At 40.3% G+C, this 24,786-nt stretch overlaps 1 protein-coding gene across 2 annotated transcripts in view; it reads left to right on the top strand.

The window, feature by feature from the left end:
• Window positions 1-20,794: 20,794 nt before the first annotated feature.
• CTNNB1 (catenin (cadherin-associated protein), beta 1, 88kDa) overlaps window positions 20,795-24,786 on the top strand; it is a 45,496-nt gene continuing 41,504 nt past the window's right edge. For both annotated transcript variants that reach the window (XM_011984286.1, XM_011984285.1), the window contains exons 1-2: window positions 20,795-20,826; window positions 21,510-21,586. The gene's annotated coding sequence lies outside the window, so the exon portion shown is untranslated. The remainder of the gene's footprint in view (window positions 20,827-21,509; window positions 21,587-24,786) is intronic.

Genomic DNA, 24,786 nt, shown 5'->3' with positions numbered 1-24,786 from the left:
TACTGGTAGAAAAATGTTCAGCCCCACTTTCCTGCACTGGAATCAGATGCTTCATTAACACTGAGACTCTTCTTAGAGAGTGTGGTGACATTCTAGAACACAGAAGAAGCCATGGTTTCACAAAGCTAAGATCCTGGAAATTAGGTAAAGGCTTCTTCTGACATCAAACTCCAGAGATAGAACATTGTGGGAAGAGAGTAATACAATGGAGAGATGCTGTTTTGACATGACACGTACACAAGGCTTATGTTGAGTAAATGAGCAGCCTCCTTAAATATAGAAGAGCCCATGGTCAATCTTGTGCCTCAAGCCGTTTCTCAGGGAGGCCTGAGTCACTTTGCCTATCTTACTTTACTTGGTTGTACAAAACACAGGCTGGTGTATTTCTCTCTTTTCTTAGCATCTGTGTATCTCACCAGGCACAATTGTCACCCTTGCTTCCTCTTTTGCCACAGTGGAGGCTCCTGGAGCCAATGTGCTTTCTCCATAGTAGCGCCAAGCCTCAGGGCATGTTGCCCTCTTGTCTCCTGCTGACAACTGGGGCTCTGCAGAGACTCAGAGGCAAGAAAGCAATGCTCCCTGGAGGCCTCCTGCTCCCTTGAAGGCATCCCCAGGGATTCAGGACAGGCAAAGATTTCTCTCAAGGGCAAAGACTTTACTGCACTCCAGGCTTTCCTCCCACATGATGGTGCCATGTGCAGGGGAGGGGAAGAAGGAGAGAGTGGGGCAGCCATATGCAAGGCCTGGGAAGCAGGAAGGGAGGGCTAACACTCCTCTGAGAACACTAGTCTCCCCAGCTTCTGGCACTGCACAGAATCTCCCTATGGATTCTTCTTGAAGTTCTCCAAAAGCATCAGTTCTTGGAGGTGCAGCCTAGACCCCCAAGAATCTCCAGGATGGGCAGCGCACATCCATGCTGGGATCTGATTTGTCACTCAGATGAGTTAATGTCAAAGCTATTTCTGTGTTCATGGTAAGTTTTCTTTCCCTGGGTGGCCCATCTACAGCTGGTGCTAACCACCATGGTGCAGACCTCATCTACATCCAACTGTTCACCAAACTCAGTCAATTCTATTCAAATTTCACTTATTTCCCTTCTCATCATTTCTCCCTCTTCATCTCTGTTGCCCTGTCTTGGTCTAGGAAGGTCATCTCTTACGCAAATGACTAATGAGTCTCTCTCACCTTCTGCCTTCTGTGTCTATGGCCCTATACAGACACCAGTAGAGGAGTATATATCCTCTTCCCTTGTGATTTTTCAGAAATATAATTCTGATCATCCTCCTGCTTAAAACCTTTGGAATACTTACCCTGACTTCCAGAAACTCCAAATTCCTTAGGGCTGGGCAGAAGTTCCTTTTGGAATCCAGCCCTTCCTTTTCTCTTGAGCTCATCTCTGGCCAGTCAAACCCCCAGGGAGAGTGGTGGTAATTATATTAGTCAATCATAGACAGAAAGCAAAACCTTCTGGCCCTATGGCTTTGTTCATTTTAAAGGCCATCCAGGCTGAGGCAGCCATTCACACCAGGGAGGCCAGTCTGAGTTGAAAGCATGGCTCCTGACTCTGAGGGACAATAGCATCTGCTGCTGGCCCCAAACCCTAGTTTATACCCTCTGCACTCCTCAAGAGTCCATCTTTCAGGATTCTAGCCCCCTGTCAGGCTTATTTCTATCTCCTCCAGCCACATCTGAGTAATGGGGTAATGTTTGACATTCCCTGAGCTCCTACTGCACATTCCAGACACTGTGCTAAGTCCTTCACCTGTCCTGTCTTGTTTAACCTTCACAGCAACCATACGAGGCAGTATAATTATTGTGCCCATTTTGCAGATGACCAAACTGAGACCCAGAGGTCAAGTAACTTGAAGATCACACAGCCAGGAAACGGCAGAGTTGGGATTTCTAATCACAGTCATATCCTAATGTATTGGTCATACATTTCCCAGGTTGAGATGGGGTTACTGAAGCCGCTTCAAAGTTTGGAATGGGGAGGGCACTTTACAGCATGTTACTTATTCTTCTGTGTATATTTTCAGCATATGTTAGCAGCTACCAGTTTGCTATCTCTTTTGAAAAGATACTTTTGCCTTCTTTGAGGACTTCTCATACTGTTTAATAGAAAGGATTCAGAAGTGTCTTAGTGGTAAATTGCAACTTGCCCTACCATTCCTGTAAGAGTCCTGGAAAGCTTGGCCGGATTTGGGGAGAAAGAAGGAAACTCTACTTGTTCACCCTCATCTCAGAGGATGCAGGCAGGGACTCTCAGTTCAGAAAGTGACCTCCCAAAGGCCCAGAAAGGACTGAGTTGCATTGTGAGTTTAAAACAATTGCTAGGGCTCTCCTGGAGACTGGAGGGGGAGTTCTAGCATCTCAGAGACAGTAACTTAGTTATGTGTGCTCTGTTTCCCCTCCAATGTGAAGAAAGCTTCAACACCTCCTACAGAAGAGGGGCCGTGAGACCACAGCCCAAAGGAGCCTGGACAGGGAGGGTCTCAGCCGGGGTTGCATAAGAGGAGTGGCATTACACTTAAAGACCTCAACTTGGGAACACAGAGGAGCTTTCCCAGAGGCAGCTGAATGCTTAAAAAGCGAATCTCTCGGGCTGCCCTGCTTGTCTCTGCAGCTGTTCTTCATCTATTTTGTTTGGGTTTAAAGGTCAGTGAAAATGCACAGCACAGGGTTATTTAGGACCTTCCTCAGAGGACGCGGATGCCTTTTTCAGTGGCCACACGGAATTCAACATGTGTTACTCTCCCCTCCTTTTGCAATATGGGGGAGCTGTGTCTGAGGACTGGCGCTGTCAGGAGGTGAACCTGGCTGGTGGGGGACTGAACTGCATTCCTGGCATTCAGGAGAATACCTCTCCCTCAAGATTTATGGGCTTCGTTTTATGTTTAAATGGTTTCTGTCAAAATTCCAAGAGGCTTTAGTGACTCATGGGAAGCAAGGAAAGGGGAAGAATACTCCAGGTAGTAGAAACAGCACCGACAAAGGCTGTTGATAAGTGAACACACATTTGTGCAGCGAATGTTTACTGAGCATCTACCACACATCTTTGACTGATTGCCAGATGAAAGGGTTTGGGGCCACAGAACTCTGACAGACTCTCTTAAGGCTGTTGCAATCCCTGGCCTCTCAGGGGGAGTGAAGGCCTTCTGTCATTTCTTCCAGCCGGGATTGGAGAGCAGCATCTTAGAGGAGCCCAGTTCATACCAACCCCTTCCCAACCAGCAGAGGAGCTTCAGAAAATGGAGCTCAGAAGCCGATCCAGGATGGAAATACAGAGACAAGGAACTGCTCTTTGCTCTTTTTTTAATTCTAAATCTGTCATGCCCTTGAGTCCCTGGCAGAGTCACACCCCATCTAGACATGATTTGGGCCGTGCTGGTGTCTGCACAAACTCACCCCTCTGAGACCAAGGTATGCTCCCCACAGGCCACCTAGAGCCTCTTGCAAAACACCAGGAAGCCCATCTTGTCCGCCGCAGCCTCTTAGCCCATTTTTACCATCTACATTCCAGCCTCTCCTTTGAAATAAAAGTATTCAATGTGAAGGTACAAAATGGATGAAACTGTTGCTTTTAAATGCTGATTTCATGCCCCTCCCAAAGGCACTCTTTTGTTCTGTTTAATTTTTACATCAGATTGGTGATAAACTCTAGGGTGGATTCATCAAAGGAAACTGATCATTACCAACTAGTACATTTTATTTTGTTCATTATTTTGTTAACATCTGATTCTGAAAAATACTCTTTATAAATGGGCTGGAAGTTGGCATAAAAATTATTAGCAATAACAAGATGTTTTTGCATAGAAATGGGTTTCTTACCTGCCAGCTGCAGTTAAGTATGTGGGACTTGCTTTGTGGCAGCCAACAATATCCAGCAAGCTCCATTCCACCTGCCTCCAGGTTAAAAAAAAAAAAGAAAAAAAAGTTGTGTTAGAACCCAAGAGTGGAGCTGTGTTTTCCTCTGCAGAAAGGTACCCATCTTGTTCCAGCTGGGATTCCTGGTGGGTGGAAAATAGATTATCAGGAAAGTGGAGTCAGAGAGTGAGCCTGGAATAGCACTAAAAAGGGCATCAAGGGGTCGGTATCCTAAGGATTGGTCGGAGTGAAACACTGGGAGATCCCATAATTGCTAAGAATAGCAGAAAGTATGTGCCCCGGTTGATTCACTCCACATTCATGAACGTGCACAGTCCTCAGTAGAATTCAATGTGTATAAGCAGTGGGTATTGGTTATTTCTGGATGCCGCCCAACATCTTCCCATCTTTGGGGAAGTTCCATGGTTTATGATGCATCCCCATGGTAGAAGCTGGAATCGCTCCTGCCCATCCACTCTTGCTGCTAAGATATAGGCAGGGGACTTAGGATCTACAGATCTGATATACTCACTTGAGGCTTTGACTGGGAAACTAATAGCATGAAGTTGGTGCCACAGGGAATTCATTCTGCTGAACATAGCAGCAGATTATTTTAAGAAGCATCCAAGCCCTAGACTCAGGGGAATAAACACAATATTTGTGCCCAGGGGTGTGTTCCTGGAAGCAGATCTGTGATGAAATCTGGCCACTGTTCTTGGTCACTACGCTTTCATGTGTGTACCTCTGGCCTTCTCAGAGATTCTGTGAATTATCTAATATTCTTGAACAAATTCCTTTTCCACTTAAACTGCCTAGAATGAGTTCCTGAGGTTTGCAACTGGGAACCCAGACTGTGATCATAGCTTTATGTAAGCTGCAAGTGACAGAAGCCCAAAGGAAATTTGGTGAGTTTTGTAAGCAAAAAAATCCAGTAGGAGTATTCGTGGTTTCAGGTATCGTCAAATCCAGGGGCCAGGATTGGCTATATAATTTGCAGGCCCCAATACAAAATGTAAGTGTTGGGTACCTTTTCAAAAATCATTACGAATTTCAAGATAGCAATATAAAAGCATTAAACCAAGCACAGGGCCCTTCTAAGTTCAGACCCTTATGTGACTGCACATGTTGCATGCCCATAAATCTAGCCCTGCTGGGGGCTCAAGCAAAGTCACCAAGACTTCAGTGTCTTTCTCTCTCTACCTCTTGGCTCTGCTTTTTTCCTGTGTTGACTTCATTCCCAATCAAGTTTTCTCCATATGGTGTTCCCAAGCAGCTCCAAGCTTTAAGTGCAACAGAAAGAGTGGGGGCCCCTTTCCTATAATTTCCAAAAAATAATCCCAGAAGTTGGTCTTATTGGTCAAGCCTGGACCACATACCTCTTACAGAAGGTAGAGTCATCCCCACTGGAGCCATGTGACTTTAGAGTAGAGGAGGGGTAACGCAGTGAACTGTACTAGCAAAAAGCAGAATAGATGGTGGGCAGGCAAAAGCAACAGAGGTGACCACTGTACAAGGTACACCTGCTCTTAAGATGCTTATAAATTAATAGGAAATATGATCTCATAAGAAAATGTAACAGAGAGAGTTAACGTTTATTAACATGTGTTCCACTCATTTCCGGTCTCCCTTCAATTAGGTTAGGACCTGTGCAAGTTCTGGATTGCAAATCAACATAGTTAAGAACTAGTGCCTCTCCTCCATCTTTTTCCTTCTTGTAGGCTACATGTTCCAGAAGCATAGTTAAAAGATAGGGGAAGGTGCTCAATAGGCATTGCATTGTATGTAAACAAGAAATAAATCCTTTTGTAATAAACCATTGATATTTCTGACTTTGATTATTATGGCAGCAAAGCATAATTTATTTTAATATAGTACAGTTAAGAAGACAGAAAATAAGACTTTCTTGACTCTTTGTGCCCTCTAACTCTATGTGCTTGCAGCCTAAAGGAGAACTATGGGTTGTTATGTTCAGAAAATGTCTTATGGTAGACGACACTGAACCAAGGTCCTGAAATATAGGTAGTATTTGAATAAACAGGGAATAGGGTCATCCTAAGTAGAGATTTGCATGAATAAGTGGTACCCCATGAGCCCCAACCCTTATGATGTTACCCTAAGTTTGATTCTTTCATTGATTTAACATGTTGTAAACTGCAGGTTTATCCATGTCTCCACTGGGATGTCCAGGGGCAGGAAAATGTGTGCAGATAACCTCTCCATGCTATTAACTGTCTAGTACATTACTCCAAAGAGTATAGCCTTCAGCTGGACTGGGAAAAAGTAAGATATAGCCAAAAGTGCACTTCCATCTCAGGTCTATGAGGTAGCATTCCCCAAAGGCCAGTCCCAGATGTTGACTGTCATAAAGGGTTTGGAAATCAATTCAGCTCTTTCTTCTGCATATTGGCGTATAAAGGGCTTTGAGAATCTTACAGCTAAGTAACCTAGTTAACTTGGTCCATGTGTTTTCCATTTGACCATCGTACCTATTTTTCCCATAACATCGTCAAGGGATGGTCATAGACACTGCTGCACTGTTGCTACACGATTTTATACACCTGACCTATCTGTTACACAAAGTGTGTGTTGTAAATTTTATAATGAACGTTATAAAATGGCTACGAGTGATAAGTTCCTGGAGTTCAGACCTATTAGTCACTACAAAGCCAGAAAGACAGTTATAGTTAATACTCAGCTAATCTCCTGTTCACAGTGAGCTCAGTCTCAAAGAAGAGAGATACAATTTTGTTGTAGTCAAAACTCAGCTAATTTCCTGGTCATAGTGAACTCAATCTCAAAGAAAGAGAAGGAAAGAGGAGAGGAGGAGATCTGTGTGTCCATTTGGAATGCTCTTTGCTGCAAGTAGCAGGAACAACAAGAAAAAGATTAACTTATCTTAAACAAATAAAAAACATTTCTTCTCCCATAATAAATCTCAGGGGCAGTGCTTCTGAATTTCCCTTGATCTCCCCCTTGTTGCCATAATACAGCTGCCCAGGTTCCAGACCTCACGTTTGTGTTCAAGGCAGGAGAAAGGGGCAAAGGCATGATACCGACTTTCTCGGTCCCTTTAATCAAGAAAGTAAAAGCTTTTTCGGCTGTCCCCAGCAAATAGTTTCTTCCATCTCACTGGTCCCTGCCACAGCTGAAGGGCAGCTGGAAAAGTGAGTCTGGCCCATCTCAGAGTAGGTGAGGGAGGGAGGAAGGAATCCATCTAAGGTTAGTCAGCAGTGTCTGCCTCATTCTGCTTCCAACTGTAACCAGAAAGACTCAAAATCTGCACCTTGATATTTTCTTATTTCTGTATGTTAAGATGTAGCTGATACTGCCTTTGTTTTATGTTATTGAAGTGAAACAAACATGGAGAAAAGTACATATATTATAATGTATAGCTTGCTGAATTTTCACAAGGTAAACACACCCGTGAAACAGCACCCAGTTTAAGAAACAGGACATTCCAAGCTCCAAACTTCCCCAGAAGGCCCCTCACATACTCCTGTAGGAGGCAGCCACCTTTATTACTTTCATAGCATAGAGCAGTTTCATCCTTTGTTCACTCTGCAGTTTTGAGTAATAGAGGTTTGGCAACTTCTATTGTGTTTTAGGTGTGTTTTATTATCAGTATGGCAATTTTAGATGGTAGATGTTAAAAGGACATGTGTGAAATGTGAGAAATATTGTGGGCTAGATCCTAAAACACCAAATGATCTGCCTGGTCAGTACCATTGCAAGTGAGAAATAATTCATCTGCACATTCACATTTGTACTAACCATGTGCCCCCAGGTGTTGGGGAAAACCATTAACTATTGTTAAACAAATAAATCCCTGATGCCAATCATCCTGGAGAGCATTACACAGTTGCCCATGCAAGAAGCAGCTCAACTGCAAATCAACTTCTACCTGTACCTCTATGAGGGGCTCGCAGTAGGAACTGTCATTTATTTTCCGCATCCTGAAATCTTTCTCCATCGGTAGTGTCTCAGACCTCTCATTGTTTCTGTTTTTCCTGCTCTAGAAAGTAATTGTCCCTCTGTATAAAGTGCCCTCGGAATCCCCAAAGTGAATTTTATTCAAGCTATGTATACTATATTTTATTTCAGAGAGAACATATGTTCTAAATTTGGTAAATCAATGAAACTTCAACCAGTTGAAAACTGATGATCATATAAATCACTGACAATCGTGTACATTTTTTTAAGTAGAAGAAAACTATAGTAACTATGTACTTATTGGGTGCTTTTTATGTGTTAGATGCTGGATTAAGTGTATTACATTTATTATTTCATTTAATTCTCACAACTACTCAATGAGGTAGAGGCTTTCCTCATCTTACAGATGAGGAAGGAGAGGTTCAGAGAGGTTTGTGAATTTCCCAAGTTCTCACAGCTAATGAGTGTTGAAGGGCAAACCAGAACCTAAGCTGTCTGACTTAGGAAGGCACACTGACATGCTCAGCTGGTAAGAAACCTTACACTGGCCCTCACCGTGCAAAGGCCATGAAGTACAAGAGGATATTTTCTGAAGCCAAAACAGTTAGGGTCTCCTAGGACAGTGGCAGACTCCGGTGAAAAGAGTGAGAGGCCAGAAGGATGCTCAGGGGCCTCACCTGGGGCCCAGGTTAGAGTTCAAGTAAGAGTAAATCTTCCTTGAAACCCATACTTTCACACCTGTGCATACAGCAGACTGAAAGGGGGAGGGACCGGGGCGGAGTCACTTTCCTTGGGCCGGTAGGACTCAGCCGGAGTCTCCTACCCCTACTCTGGTCAAAGCTGCCCTGGAGCCACAAGCCCAGCCTGAGGAGCTGGGTTTCACAAAGGCCTTTAAGGAAATACAGGAAAAATGACAAATCCTAGCTGATCCCTTACCTGCCCAAGCATTCCAGTGCTCCAGAGAGAAAGGCCTGTCCAGATCCCCACAGCCAGCTGAGATGCACAGAGCAGTTCTACCTATAGCATGTCCAGGCAGGAATCCTGATCACACTCAACACACTGATTGGCCAGATATGTTGAGTGTGGTCTTAGGTCGAGTTCTCTAAAAGCAGACTCTGAGATAAAGATTGGTGTTCAGATGATTTATAAAGGAAGTGCTGCCAGGAAGATCTGTAAGGAAACAGGGGAGGCAAGACAGGAAAGGAGAAGAAGTCAAGCAAGGCTGTGGTCAGAGTCTCTTGCGAGGTGACTTCAGCCTGATCCTACAGGGAGCTCTGGAGTATGAGTTACGCCTCAGGGTTGTCTGGACCTGAGACAAGGGAGATGGCATTTCATCTCTCCCCATCTGCACCCCTTGGTCATCGACTAAGGACCACTCTGCGTGTGGGTGGGCACATAATTTCCAGGCACTGCTAGCTCTCCGTGCATGTGGACAAAGTGGGTTCCAGTAGACCAAGGATAATCTTCTAAAAAAGAACTGAGGACCAGGCATGATGGCGCACATCTCTAGCTCCTCTAGTCTAGTCCCAGGCTGAGGCAGGAACATTACTTGAGTCTAGGAGTTTGAGGTCATGTAATGCATTCATTTCAAAACAGGGAATCTAATTTTTAGATGTGCAACAGATAGGCTAACACTAATTTTTTAAGGTTAGGTAAATAGAACCTCAGAAATACCTGTTATTGAGTAGCCACCGTATTCCAGCCCGGACAACAGAGCGAGATCTCATCTCTAATAATTAATTAATTAAAAGAGACTGAAATAAAAGAATGCACATACTGGCTTATGGAGGTGAACACCAAAGTGGGGAAGGGGTCACAGAATGGTACGGGTGATCTAAGATGTGGGCAGGACACACCCTGCATTCAGCTGCAGCATCCCTCAGAAAATGCTGAAGTATGATGTTCCACTGGGAATGTTCACATGTGATCACTCCAGCCAGTAAATCAGGAAGCACCTGGTGATGGGGAGGTAGTGACGATAAGATAATATGTATTTCTGAGGTTCTATTTACCTCACTTTTAAAAATTAGTGTTAGCCTATCTGTTGCACATCTAAAAATTAGATTCCCTGTTTTGAAATGAATGCATTACATAATAGTGTTTATAAGAACTGTATGAGCTTCTGAGTCTGTCACAGGAACAAACTTTGCACAAATTCTGCTCATATCTTTTGACACTTGCACTTAGTCACAGGTGGCCATGTACTGCTCTTGAGAGATGCATATCCCTCAGATTCATTAAGGATTGGATCCTAGAAAAATAGGATTAATTGTTAACAATAAAATATATGAATAAATTTCATAACAGCTTTATTGAGGTATAATTCACATATCATATAATTTCCCCACTTAAAGTGTACAATTCAATGGTTTTTAATATATTCACAAAGTTTTGCAACGATTCCCACAATCAATTTTACAATATTTCCATCACTCCAAAAAGAAACCTCATACCCACTGACAGTCATTCCTCATTTTCCCCTAAATGCCCAGCCCAAAGCAAAAAGTAGATAGGGCTGGGAGACAATCCCTCTTGCTCCTCATTTCTGGAACCATCCAGAAAGCCTTATGGAAAAGAACAGCTCTGGAAAGTCCCCCATTCTTCACATTTGCTTGATAGAGTCACAACTTTGGAGTGCCTTTGTGATTGCCAGGCTCAGTGACTGGCAAATCAAGAGAAAGAAAGAAAGGGAAAGCCTGTGTCAATTCAATACAGCCGAGCTAATGAATCTGGTCCCTTGTCCCAGACTAAGAGAAATGTGAGCATTTGCATGCCCTGCTATGTGGAGAGCAGCAGCCGCCTCTGGCACATGAGGCAGGGGTGTGGCCTGGTTTCTTCCTGAACACCAAGGGGATGATATCAGGCCACTCCGTCCAGAGGGCTTGATCCCCAAATTCAGACTCAGGGGAAACAGGGCACTCCTTACATAGGAAGCTGGCAGTGCTGGGCGGTACTGGTTGAACCAAGTTACAAATTTCCGTAAAAGCCTCCTTACCTTTTGGGAGAAGGAAAACGAAAGGAGCACCCAAGCCTATTAGAAAATCCTTTGGAAATATAAATTGACAATACCACTAAGGGGTTTATACGTGACCAAACATTTTTCATCTTTCCAACTGAGGAAAGAAGTCCAGAAAAAGTTCCTCATGAGACTCAAGGTTATTAAGTCAAGTTAATGTAATAACCTATGCATAATTTTGCTGTATAAATATCTTCGCTAGAGTGTAGCACCACTGGGTTGGATGCATTAGGTAAATAGTTATTTGAAGACCTTTTCCACTGAAATATAAGAATAAGGCAGTGAAAAGAATACGTATTCTGAACATCACATCGGCCCCATTAGGAGGGCTCTGTGATCACATTATTATGTGCTTTGTCTTCAAACAGAGACTTCCCCGTCTTTTTCACCCATAAGCAGAAAAAGTCCTCTCCATGCTCATTATCAGGCTTGCGGAGCCCATTATCTCTGATGTGCCTCCCTCCCTCACTTTGGAGCTCCACTTCCTTGAGATCTGTCATTGTCACCTTTATTATAATGGTCCTTACAATCCCACAGCTAGTGACACCCAGGGGAGGAGTATTCTGATGAGGAGGGTGGGGGTGCCCGAGAGATGTCTGCGATGGAAGTTTCCACAGAGGCTACACTGAAAACTTGCAGAGAGAATGGAGAACTGACAGGGATATGGGCATTAGGCCACCCAGTTTTACTCCTCTGGTCTCATGCAAGAAAAAGTAAGGCCTTTGAAAGTATTTGGAAAAGTCGAACTTACAGTTTATTCCATTTGCAAAAGGCAGGAATATTTTCTTCCCAGGTAATGCAAGCAGAGGCTGGTGCACACAGAGGCAGTTGAGTAAACAGGTAGAGGTAGCAAGCTTTCTTTCTTTTCTTTCTTTCTTTCTTTCTTTCTTTCTTTTTTTTTTTTTTTTGGAGACAGAATTTTGTTCTTGTTGCCCAGGCTGGAGTGCAATGGTGCGATCTAGGCTCACTGCAACTTCCGCCTCCCGGCTTCAAGCAATTCTCCTGCCTCAGCCCCCAGAGTAGCTAGGATTACAGGCATGCACCACCACGCCCAACTAATTTTGTATTTTTAGTAGAGACAGGGTTTCACCATGTTGGTCAGGCTGTTCTCGAACTCCTGACCTCAGGTGATCAACCCATCTCATCCTCCCAAAGTGCTGGGATTACAGGTGTAAGCATGCTTTCTTTCTATCACATGTGGGCAAAAGGAGCTTAAAACACACATGAAAGGAAGGAATTATGGCTGGTTTATTTGTCTCATGCTCAGTAGGGCCTCTGAGTCAATGATAAGACAGTATCAAGCAGGACAATAGAATATGATGGGCTTCTTTCCTTCTTTCTAAGAAGAAACTATGTGTCTGTGAGTGCTACTCAACTAGAAAAAAAGTCAAAGATCAGTGAGTATGATTCACCCATATTTGGGGGTAGAATCCGCCCGAGATAGCATTAGAAGGTATCAGAGGCACAAAAACAGTATTTTTAAAAACCACATCTAAGGGATGGCCAAACAGGCAGCAATAAATCAGAAAAGGTTTAATCCTTTCAGTTTGTCTGCTTTGGCCAAAATGACTGAATTTAATCAAGTTCATGCGCACATGTGATTTGTGCAACAGTTTATGATACTCTAGAGATGAATAAAAGTCATGGTTGTCTATCTATCTATCATCTATTTGTATTTTCTATCAGCTATCTAAATATCTATTGGTATTTTTTCTCACTAAGAGTAAACAACTATCAATTTAAACTGTACATAGCAGTGTGATAAGTTGCAAAAGCCAGATTTTAAAAACCATTAGGGCCCTCTCAATCTTTTTCATTGGTTTTTGGGCTTGCATTAAAAACATGCTGGCTGGACATGGTGGCTCATGCCTGAAATTCCAGCATTTTGGGAGGCCAAGGCAAAATAATTGCTTAAGCCTAGGAGTTCGAGACCAGCCTGGGCAACATGGCAAGATCCTGCCTCTACAAAAAATAAAATAAATAAATAAACAGGCGTGGTGGCATGCTCCTGTGGTCCCAGCTGCTTGGGAGATTGAGGCAGGAGGATTGCTTGAGCCCAGGAGGTCAAGCTATGTTTGTGCCACTGCACTCCAGCCTGGGCAACGGAGCAACACTCTGTCTCAGAGAAAAACAGAAGCAACAGCAGCTGCAACTGCAATTTTAGGAGAGATTGGATCCAATACCGTATGAAAATGGCACACAAATTGCCCTGCCATTTTGTGCAGAATGAAAGAAAAAATGAAGAGCTATGGGAAAGGAAGAAAACGTACACTTTCAGGAAAGATAAGATAAAGACTCACAAAATAATAAGATACAGAAGAGGCTATTCCAGATAGAGAGATGCTATAGCAGGAAATCCTTCTGCTAATAAGGGTAGTAAAGGCCAGGTCAAGAGGAAAGCCAAGAGACTCATAATCATTTACAAGAGGAAATAGATTCAGGCAGTGAAATACAACATCTTGCTCAAAGTATTCCAAGGGCAGTCTTCACAGTAGTGGGTGATTCTGGGAGAGATTATAGAGCAAAAGAAAAAGAAAATCACAATGAAGATAAAAGTTGGTGACCATCTTCTAAGATAAGTTTCAAATAGATTAAAGATATAAATGTAAAAATAAAAATTAAGTGTTATTAGAAAATATGGAATTATTCTTCTGAAACTTGGAATAAGAAAAGCATTTCTAACTATAACTCAAAATACAGAAGACACAAAAGAAAAGATTGATTAATTTGCCTAGGTAAAAATAAAATCTCCTGAAAAGCAAAAAGAAAAAAGGAGAAAAAGGATGAGGAAGAGGAAGAGAAGAAAGAAGAGGAGGAGGAGACCAAAAAAACCCCATAAAAACGCCATAAACAAAAACAAACAACAAACTGAAAAAATATTTGTATCACAAAGACTGCATCTTCCTACTATAGAGATTTTGTAGAAATTGAAGAGATCAGTAGGCAAAATATATACCCATCAGTTTACAGAAATAGAACAATATTCAGATGCATGAAAATATGCTCAACCTCATCCAAAAGAGAAATGCACAAATTACACTGAGATGTCATTTATAAAATTCCAAAAGTTTGATGACAAACTAATTAGACTAGGTTCTCCCAAGTATTTTAATCTAAATAGTTAATTTGGGAGATGGTTTTAGGAAACCCCAGCAGGGAAGTGAGGAGGGGAGAGAGAGAGAGGAGTCCAGAAGGATGTGTTATCAGGATGTGTTACATTTAACACTATGGAGACCTGGAGCTCAGATGGGGAACTCTGGGATACAGTGTAGAACACACTTTAGTGTTACCCTGTCTAGGAATGAGAAAGCAGGGGTCTTTACTCTTTATCCATCTACTTCCTTATCATTGCTTGATGGCTGCTTGTGGAAAATTAACTCTCAGGCCCTTCTGCCCTATCCCCACACTCACATACAGGTCAAACCTGCTTCCTAAAGCCACAAAAATAAACAAAATGCCCTGGGACAGAGGGTTGCAGCTGTAACACAGAGATGACTTGTCTAGAGGGTGTGGGTGGGGCATAGCCATATCTTCCACACACCCTCCATTGATGAAACTGCCAGAGAATAGGCATTCTCATACGTTGCTGGTGAGAATGGAAATTGTTACAGAACTGATGATCACTGGGAGTGCCTATTAGATATTGGCAATTTGACAATGTCATACTGATTCTTCCCTCTTGGTGCATGTATTTTTTGACTCAGCAGTCCCACTTCTGGGAATTGATCCTACAGCTAAGATTTGCACATGTAGCAAATGACACATGTGCAAAATCATTATGCAGCATTGTTTGTAATGACAAATGCTTAGAAACAATCTAATGTCCATCAATGGGGAGAGGCTAAATAAATTAAGGTACCAAGGAATGCTATGCAGTTATAAAAACAATGAGGCAGCACTCTAAGTACTGATGTGGCAAGATTTCCAAGATATGGTAAGTGACGAAAATGAAGTGCAAAAAAATTATACTATCTTTCGTATTTTAAAAAGAGAGGGAAAGTAATACAAATTCATATTTTCATAGAGAAGTGGACAGGATACAGAAGAAATTAATAATGGCATTAATGTAAGAGTGGTGGTGGTGGTGGGAAGTGGTGGACAGGGTGAAATTATATATAGAAATATATATTTCTGAATAAATACCTGGAGGATTTTCCAAGGCAAGGACCAGGTTGCCACTTCATGGAGCTGGTGCCTTATGGTCTTTCCACAAACCCATATCTGAGTGTAAAAACAGAACGTTGAGCACGTAGAGTGGTTTAGAAATGATTTTAATAATAAAATGGATGTTCTATAAGAACGTGATATTCAGTTCTCCTGAAGACCATGGAAATTTTTATTTCTAGTGGCTGGAGATGGATAGTATAGCTAAATAAAATAATTTCACTACAAAACATATATGTTACAAAAAGAAAGAAAGGGGAAGGCTATATAACCCAATCAAGCTGAGCTAATGAATCTGGCCTGGTATACCAGTCCAAGAGAGATACACACACAGACACACACACACACGTGAATGAATTATTTAATTTGAAAATTAAATTTAGAAATACTGATGGATATCTGGTGGCATGGAATTATGGGCACTTTTTCACTCTACCACATACATTTTTATTTATTGGAATGCTTTACATGACGCATGTATTACTTTGAAATCTGGAAAAATAGTAGAGGTATAATGACTAAATACAAACTAGGGAGACAGACAATAGTAGAAAATAATCAAAACAGAAGGTTTATCAAACAGGTGTTGAGTTGCAAGGAATAGAAATGACTCTGACTAATTAAAGCAGAAAAGAAATTGATTGGAAGGATATTGGATAGTTCAAAGAATCACCAGAAAGGGTAGAAGCAATGGGCTTGAAATGCAAGCAGCAACCCAATGGGGCTAGGGAGCAATAACTACAGAACCATCTTATGAGTTACCATTGTACCCACTTGCCCTGGTTGCCTCTGAATCCTTTAGGGGAACAGGATGTCAGACCAGAAGTGTCAACTGAGGCACCAAAATACAACGGTTTTAGATGTCGGAATGAAATGTAAGGTAGATTACCAGGCAGAAAGGTCAAAGCAAATGACCCGGAACTGGGAACAGTGAGCACATTAAAGGCATGTGAGACTAAGATTGGGAAACAATCCTTGAAGAGAAACTTAGAAGGGCTTAGTGGAGTCCCACCATGCTCAAGGGAGAGGGAGTCAGAAGGGTTTGTAGGGGAGCTGCTGATGAACCCATGAAAATGCACACCTTTAGACACTGGCTGGACCCAAAGAGCAAAAGCCAGTTTATGACCGTAACCAGTCTGTTTAGAAATGTTGCATTCCTCTTACCTTTCCACATGGCCCCAACCCCAAAGGGAATCAAAATTGCTGCTAGCCGGTGGGGAGGAGGTGATGGTGAGAGGAAGAAGACAGCTCACCCTCTTCACAGCCCTAGCTGGCAGAGGGAGAATTTTTACCGTTGACTAAAGATAAAAGTGTGGATTAATATGCTGGGACTGTGTTTTGCAACTCAGTAACCATAGAACTTATTTGTGACAAAATAAGGGAAAGTCACTCAGAAACACTCTCACGAAGGAGGCTTAAGGGAGTGGACAAAAATAAAGTTGCTTTCAAGATTACCCATCACAATTTCAGTAAAGTGACAGCCATATAGAAATCGAATATTATGGATGCAGTCACTGAAATAATTAAAGCTGCCTCAGCTTCTTTATGTCACCTGTACCAAAGTCCCAAACAGAACCACCTGATTGGGGGAGGGGGGACTTCATGCTCCAGCTACCATGGCTCATGTGGCTTACAATACTCTACCTGGGGAACTCCCCAAGCTTAGGAAAAGGGTTCAGGTGAGCAGGCAAAAACTGATCGATGTGCACTATAATGCGAGGCTTCGCATTCACTTCTGATGGGTACTGTACTCTGCTAAATGCAGGGCACAGGGGTGTATGGGAGACAGAAGAGAGGACTTCAGGAAGGGTAACACAGACCCTGCTCTCAATGAAGCAGCATTTCCCTACACTCCAACATAAAAGTATTTCACTTTTATCTAGAACCGTAGAGCTCAAACAACTCTTTCATGTCTATTTCATTTGCTCTTGAACACAATGCAGTGAGATAACTCTCCAGTGGCCCATGGGGTGACAAGCACATAGTTGGTATTCAGTAAATATTTGTTGAATGAACGAACAAGTAAAGGAATGAATGGGCGAGGAATAATTAAATCCAGTGAAGTACATGCTTTACAGCTGGTCAGCAGAGTTCAGTACTGTCCAGCGGAACTTACAGTGATAAGATATTATTTGTCTGTGCTGTGCAACATAGTAGCTGCATATGCTACTGAGTGCTCAAAATGTGGAGTTTAATTTAATTTAATTTATATTTTAATAGCTACATGTGGCTAATGGCTATTGAACTGAACAGTACAGGTCCAGAGTTCAAATCCCAGCTCTGTGTTTATTTAGCTTATAACTTGAGCAAACTTTGTAATTTCTCTAAGTCTCAATTTCCAAAATGTAAAACCGGGAAAAGAATGTTTCCCTACCTCACTAGTTGTGATGGTTAAAAGAGGCCTTATATATGAAGAGTGAAGTTCACTGGGTCATGAAGGGCAAAGCTCTTACCTGGTGGTAGGTCACTAAATGGAAGCCACCAACGGGATTATTGTGACTCACTAGCACTGCTGTTACTACTACTACAGCAGTGACGCCAAGATGCAGAGAGAAGCTAAAGAGCCTGTTCAGATCACACGGCTAATGCACATCAGAACGGGATTTGCATCTTCTGTATTCATTAAAGCAGTGGGTTTCTAACTATCAAGTTAAACAAGGCTCCAAGACCCCATTACAATCCCTAAGCAGTGTTCATGCACTGAAAAATGAGTCTTCCACATTTGTTTGCAAATAGTATTCAAATTCAGATGCCACTGAAATTAATAAAACATATATTTGTTTAAAATCAACACGGAATTTGTAGCTTTTTGTCATTATATAGATTCTCAACAAACAGCTGTTAAAAGTACAACCATTATTGCGGTCCTTAGAATCCTCTGACATTGAAAAGGCATACTTTCCTCTCTGTTAATTACTCCTTGTTAAAATAGTGTGTGTGTATGTGTATATCAAGAGAAAATGGTGATGCAAGAAACTCCACGAACCTGTATATATTTTAGGAACACGTGCTAGAAAAATGAATGGCAGTTTTTACCAAAGGGAGTTTATTGAAAGTCAGTTAATAGGAAAGATCAAGGTGTAATTCCCTAAAGGATTCCTCAATAATCAGTAACTATAATAAATCAAGCTCTGGGTTTAGTTTTTTAAAAATGAATTGCACAAATTTGGAATAGGTAAAATAATGCTTTAAAGCTAATTATGGGAAAGATTTGAGAGTTTTAGAACAGTGGTCCTGAATGGTGTGACTATAACCCAGAAGGCACATGAGGATCCACTGAAATGAGGAAATAATGACTACAACCACTATATTTATTTTTTATTTTAAAAAAAGAAATCAAGCTTCACTGATATTTAATATATGTAATTGGCATCTGTACATATATATAATTTTAGTAAATATGTGTCTGGGGGTGCACATACAAAATTATTTTACTAAGAAGACAGTACAATGAAAAATCTTTAGAAATGCTTGTGTCAGAAGATAAGCAGCTCATAACCTGCAGTATGATGTGATTATTTAAAACAAGACAAAATTTGAATTATCTCTGTTCTATTAGTTAGCTTTCCTATGTAACAAACCACTCCAAAACAAATTGGCTTACAACAACTACCCTTTTTTAAATTGTTCAGAATCGGCACAATGTCACTTGTACTGACAATCTACGAATAAGGGTTCTGAAAGGTAAGTCATATGAGGAAGGGTTGAAAGAACTGGGATAGGTTTGTATGAAAAGAGAACATTAATAAGAAAAAGGAATATGTGTGTTAGACATGTAGTATCTTTATTTCTTACAGCTTAGTTTCTAATACAATTTATAGTGGACAGAAAAATATCTTGAATGGACAACCCCTTGAAGCAACAGAAATTAAAGTACATTTTTCTTTTCCCAAAATGATTTTATAATTAAAGAACTATATGATTTCAGCGAGTTCCATTTGGTAGAATGACACTGTCAGCTGACATGAAAATTACTAGAAATTCCCAGTGGAGATGTATATATTTCATACTTGTCCACTTTCCTCATTTTTATCAAGGAATTGGCTATTTCTGCCTCTTCTTTTTAAAAGAAAATCAATATGACCTTTGCTTCTTTTTCTTTTTCCCCCTAACTCAAATTCTACAATTGTCAATTCAAAACATGAACAGATTTGAAAACAGATTATGAAGAAAAAGCTTTAGTACAAACAAAAGAAAGATGGAGTAAAATGCATGTCCATCGCTGCATGAGAAATGGTGTGACAAACATGCGGTACCTCTCCACAGAGAATGGTAGTGACTAAGAGCTTTGCCTGTCCACCTAAAAAGAGGATGTGAAATAAAATATATTTTAAAGAAAATCCACGTAAATGCAGTGTCCCTTCTGGGTATAGCTGGAACAGTGTTCTGTTTGAATACTTTTATACCTTCGCTTAGAACTAAAATTCCTCCAAAGTTATACCAAAATGCTGTTAAAATATATGCATTGTATAAGCAACAACTGTATTACAAGATTTAGCATTACATTTTAAGATCATCTAATATAATAAAATTTAACAACCAATAACTTTTAAAATTTGGCCATGATAAAATTTATTTCTTTTGCTTTTTAACAAACAAAAAATTAAGACTGCAATACAAACAAAAATGTCATTTCTTTGGGCAGCATTATTAGGAGAAAAATCAGAAATCACTACATCCTTACCCTAAGAATTTTTTAGACAAGTAGTTAAAAAAAAAAATTCAATCTGTATGTTCTTCTACTTTTCTAGGTCCAAAGTTATTTTTTGCTGAATGGTACAAAATAGAAAATGGACATTTGCTTCTGGCACTGTGACCTTCTCTAGGCCCTGCCCATGTTACTCTGATACAACATATTTTGGCACACACTTGTGATACAACCAGCAACCACTCTCCTTAAACACTCAACTTGACAGCAGGTGAAAGGGAAGAGAAAATTTTCTTTTGCATCAATAAAGAGTGCTACACTATAAACACACTTTCTTCTTTGATAAGATAGATGATTTTTAAAAATTATTAATTCAGTTAGGTAATTGCTCAACACTTATTTTTTTCCAGCTATACACATGGAAACATGTAATTTTTGTTCTGAAACCAACGAAGCTCATAAATATTATAAACTACTTATATTTTTAAAAATGAAATCTATAGCTTATCCATATGTTTTCCAACTAAGACACAGTATAAAACCTCTATGTTTTAAAATGCCATAGTCTCCATATATACCCACACATACATATACACATCGATGTAACTCCACACTTACCTATTGATGACTTAACCTTTTAGCATGGATTGGTGAGGGGCAGGGGGAAAAGAACTGGGGAGAATTTTTTTTCAATAGGTATATTTACTAAACAGGACATTTTACTCAGTATTTTGTTTTAGTGTGTGGGGGGAATCATAATTGTATTTAGACTTTATATGGCAAGGGTTACTCAGTTCACAGCAGAAGCACCTGCAGCAAATTAATTTGTTGTAGCACATTAATTATCTCATAGCTTCTATTTAGGCTGCAGCTGTTGCTATTATGTTAATAATATTTTTTATTACCACTGTATACAACAGGTTATGGCAATAATAGAAATATCTTTCTCTCTCTTTTTTTGGCTTCTCCCCCCTCCCGTTGTTTCCATTTTTCTATGTCAGAAGGGGAGAATGAAAGAAATTTAGGCAAATTAAGCCCCAAAGCGCACTATAATTTTCTATTTCTGAACTGATTTGTAAGAGAATGGGTAACTGAAATTAGCAAAGAATCACCCCACACAAAGATGGCGCGTGCAGAATTTGTGAAAGCGAAAAAGAAGACGAAGGAGAAGCAAAGAGGGACGGAATACTGCAGTGCTAGGGTGGTGAGTGTTTGGATGGGGGCGGGGAAAATGCTGCAGTTTTCATGAAATAATAAGGTGGGGGAAAAAAAGGCATACAAAGAGTAGGTTTTTCATTGTTTGTAAAATATAAACACAGATGAATTCTGTCTTTGGTTTGTTCATGCTTTTCACTCTGCACAGCAGGGATGTTCTTAAGAAGTTGCCCTCTGCGAAATTTCACTAAATGGGAACCGTGGACCCTGCATGATGGGATTATAATCACACCAGCCACTCCTTTTACATAATTTTTTGTTTAAGATCCAGTAAGACTCCCTGTTTTTAATACATATAAAGCAATAGACATGTATATGTCGATAAACTGAGGGTTTGCGTCCCTATTGCCCAGTGCAAGCTAAAACAAAAAACCGGTGATATCACATCTACAAATCTCAATGGATTCAAAAACAATATGAAAATTTTTAGCTGACAAGAACATGTCTGCTGCCTGCAGTCCCTGCAATAGCTCACCATGTTGTCTACTAACCAAAAGATCAAAAATTATCGATTTCATGGCGCTGCGAGGTCTGGAAAGAAAAGCTACTTTAAAATTTGCATTGTTTAAGAAATGACTTAAAAGAATCATTTTTTTCTGAACACGTTGGAAGGTGAAAATGGCTTGTTTTAATCTTATCCATGATTTACTATAATTCTATTATTTTCAGCAGCTGGAGTCCAGAAATGATTTTTTTCGATGAATTTAGGATTTTACCGCAGTATACATCTGCAGTCCCAGAATCCTCCGGTAAGTTAATCCTTCTTGCGATGGGAAACGCCTTTAACCTTCTTGTGAATGAAATATCTGCAACCATTTTGAAATTTTTAATAGTGGGGTGTGTGTGTGTGTGTGCACGTGCGTGTGTTGCGGGTGTGTGTCTCCAAAGCATGATTTCTTAGAAATGCAGCGGTACTTGTGTGAGTTCTTAGAAACATTGAGAAACATATATACCTTTATGTTCTTTGAATATCATGGATAATGACTCCATTGCTTCTCCTTCATACTTTGTATGGTAGCCATTAAAATGTACTTCCTTAGTATGGGAAACCAATGAAGGCCTCGAGAACACATAACTTCAAGCATGTAGGGTGTTCCTGACATAACTGAAGTGACCAGGCCATAGCAACCACCATGGCCATTGCCTCCCGCCACCTTCACCGCCCCTCCCTCGCTCTGCAGTATACATCAGCTGCAAGCTTTCCACAGTGGCTTTCCGCCGAACTTGCCCAGTGGGTTCCTAGATTACTTCTGTGTGCGAGAATAGCCAACCATGTAGTCTGACAAGAGGTATTTACAACTACTTAGCCTGTTCAGCTGGAAAGAAATCAAAAGATAACACCGAACCCCGAGATGATGTATTACAAATCAAAAGTCCCAATCCATAAATAGCCCACTTGATGAACTGCTAAATGAAAAGCTGATCCTGATTGTTGTCAAGTGTTTTTACATTGTCCTAAGAAATATTTTTAACAAGCCTTCTTGGAGAGTTGGGATTGTTTTTAAATGCATGGAATATTATTCTTACCTTTCTGCTGGGAGAGGAGCCTTCCGAGGGGATTCGGATGTAGAGTCCAAGGGAGACCACACCCTAGTTTCACAGCTTGTTTTCTACCGTTTCTGCTTCTTTTTAAATAGGGTTAACAGATACAATTTTACATTAATTTAAGAGCCTTAATCACATGGAGCCAGTCATCCATTTCCCTCTCTCTAAGGGAAGCTCATTGTCCTAGGTGCTCAATAAATGTTTAATTAATGGATTTGATAGAGTTAAGTAAAAGTGAACGAACCTTCTTTACAATGCTGGCATATTTCTGTGATTTATATTTCTGTCTGAAGTGTGAAATAATCTGGGCTTTTTTTTTTTTTTTCTCTTAAAGGTAATCAAAAGCCTCTGTTTTAGGGAAGGGATGCCTTACATTCAGGTTCCATCTACCACTGCTTTATATGCCAGTGGCCTGATAGCGTGAAAAGAAATATCTTCTCTTTTAAACTAGCTGGAGACATTTTTGATTTCTAAGAACACAGCCTAAAAATTAGAACAACTTCTCTGTCGCCATTTTATAAAATTAATTTATGTCAAACCCAGGGTGACTGGCTCTAGAAGGAAAAGGCATAAAACAGATAACCAATTGTTTTTATGAAATGTATTGTCCAAAGTCAATTTAAAAAAATTATTTTACAAAATTACTTATTTTACCAAACTCAGGTATTTTGATAATGTATTTTTCTTTGATTTAATGATAGTGTTTGTCTTCATTACATAGAAGTTATTCATCTCCTATTTTTGGTGAGACAACTAGAACAATTTCTGCTTTATGAAACATGCAAATAAAAATTAGGAGCTATGTTAAATTTAACTTGCTTTAATGCTAGTCAACCAGTAATTCTTCAGTACACTTAATATGATGGGAAAAACAGCAAGCTGCGCTGTTGCAAATTTTACATTTTCTTTAATAATATGTATTTGTTTACGGTGCCAATTGGGATTAAAAATCCTAATTCTAAATTTAAAGTATTTAAATTATAGAAAAATGATTCCATTATTTTGATAATGGAACAGAGAAATACAAATACAGAAATGTTTTTATCCTTTAGCTCTTCTAATGGTGCAGATATTTCTTAACCAATTTCAAGAGTGCCTTATTCAACAACAAAAAAGCTGCACATAGAAAAAGCAAACATGTTTAAAAAAAAAAAAAGGCCCTGTAAAAGTGGTTAATTTGTCGTCTGATTTTTAATATATGACTTTAATCAATTGCATATTCCTTAATTCTCCAAATGACAATTAAAATTAGGAATCAGTACCTGAAAACGCCATTTATACTTTTGAGTTTGTATTAGAAACATGGCTTTGATGAAATGCCTTTTTTGGTTCCTTTTTTTTTTGAATTGTGACCACAACCAATAGCTATACTTAATTCTACAGAATTAGTAGGAAAGATACAAATGAGAAGGTCTTTCTAGACAATGGATCTCATTGAACATCATCTTACTGTGTACACTTTTTCCACTGCAGTGGCCCACATGTGCTATGGTGACAGACGGCAGTTGGCATTACCACTTACATAGTAAAATATCTTTAAGACAAAAATAAGTTATTTAAAGAATATGCTGGCCCTGAAACATGAGCTATGCTTAAACTACACATCCCACCTCCATGAGTGAATGAATAAATGGGTTTTCTGCCTGCATCTATGTATTAAGACCTATTGTTTGCTTGTATTAATTGTAGTCCTGGGATAAAAGCATAGAGGTAACTTTCACTGTTGCTTTTTGTACTCTCTCCAATGTTTTGGAGGAAAAATAAGCACAAACAATAGGCTAGAGAAAGTGAATCGATCATAATTGTTGCAGCTTTGACAAGCGTCTATTTTGCTGGATTACAATGGGAAACATTTTTCAGTTTATTGAAATGAATTACAAAATGCTTTTAAATAGAAAATTAGTTTAAAAAATTAGAGGCTGCCTAATCGATAGCTTTCTCTATAAACATACTTGTATTTCTCAAATAAGTAATACCGTAAAAATCTTTTTCTCCAAAGAAAAATCCCCACAAATACATATATTGATACCTAGTGACAAGTGGAACCAGATAAAAATGGAATCTATAAGAATTAACCTAATTGACAGCGCTCTGGAGCTAATCCATTTCCATTAGTTATTTGTTCACAGTAGGTACTCATAAGGACTTGTTGAATTGCGGGCTTGGCGCCCATTCTACGAAGAGTTTACAGCCTTCGTGAGTGGGGATAGAAGGCGGCTCGGCCCGCTTATTCAGGTTGAAATTCAAGCTGAACAGCCTGCTGAGAGGTGGGATCCACCATCCGGGCAGTGGGGGGCTTTCGGGGTGCTGTGAGACTGGTCTGCGACCCAGGTCCAGCAGCGAGTGTGCGGCACAGACCGCAAGGTCGGCGAAGCCCCCTAACCCGCGCCCGGTCAGAGAGCCC

This window comes from Mandrillus leucophaeus, unplaced genomic scaffold (assembly GCF_000951045.1).
Source record: "Mandrillus leucophaeus isolate KB7577 unplaced genomic scaffold, Mleu.le_1.0 Scaffold265, whole genome shotgun sequence".
Taxonomy (NCBI): domain Eukaryota; kingdom Metazoa; phylum Chordata; class Mammalia; order Primates; family Cercopithecidae; genus Mandrillus; species Mandrillus leucophaeus.
This window is presented reverse-complemented; position numbering and strand designations above follow the sequence as displayed.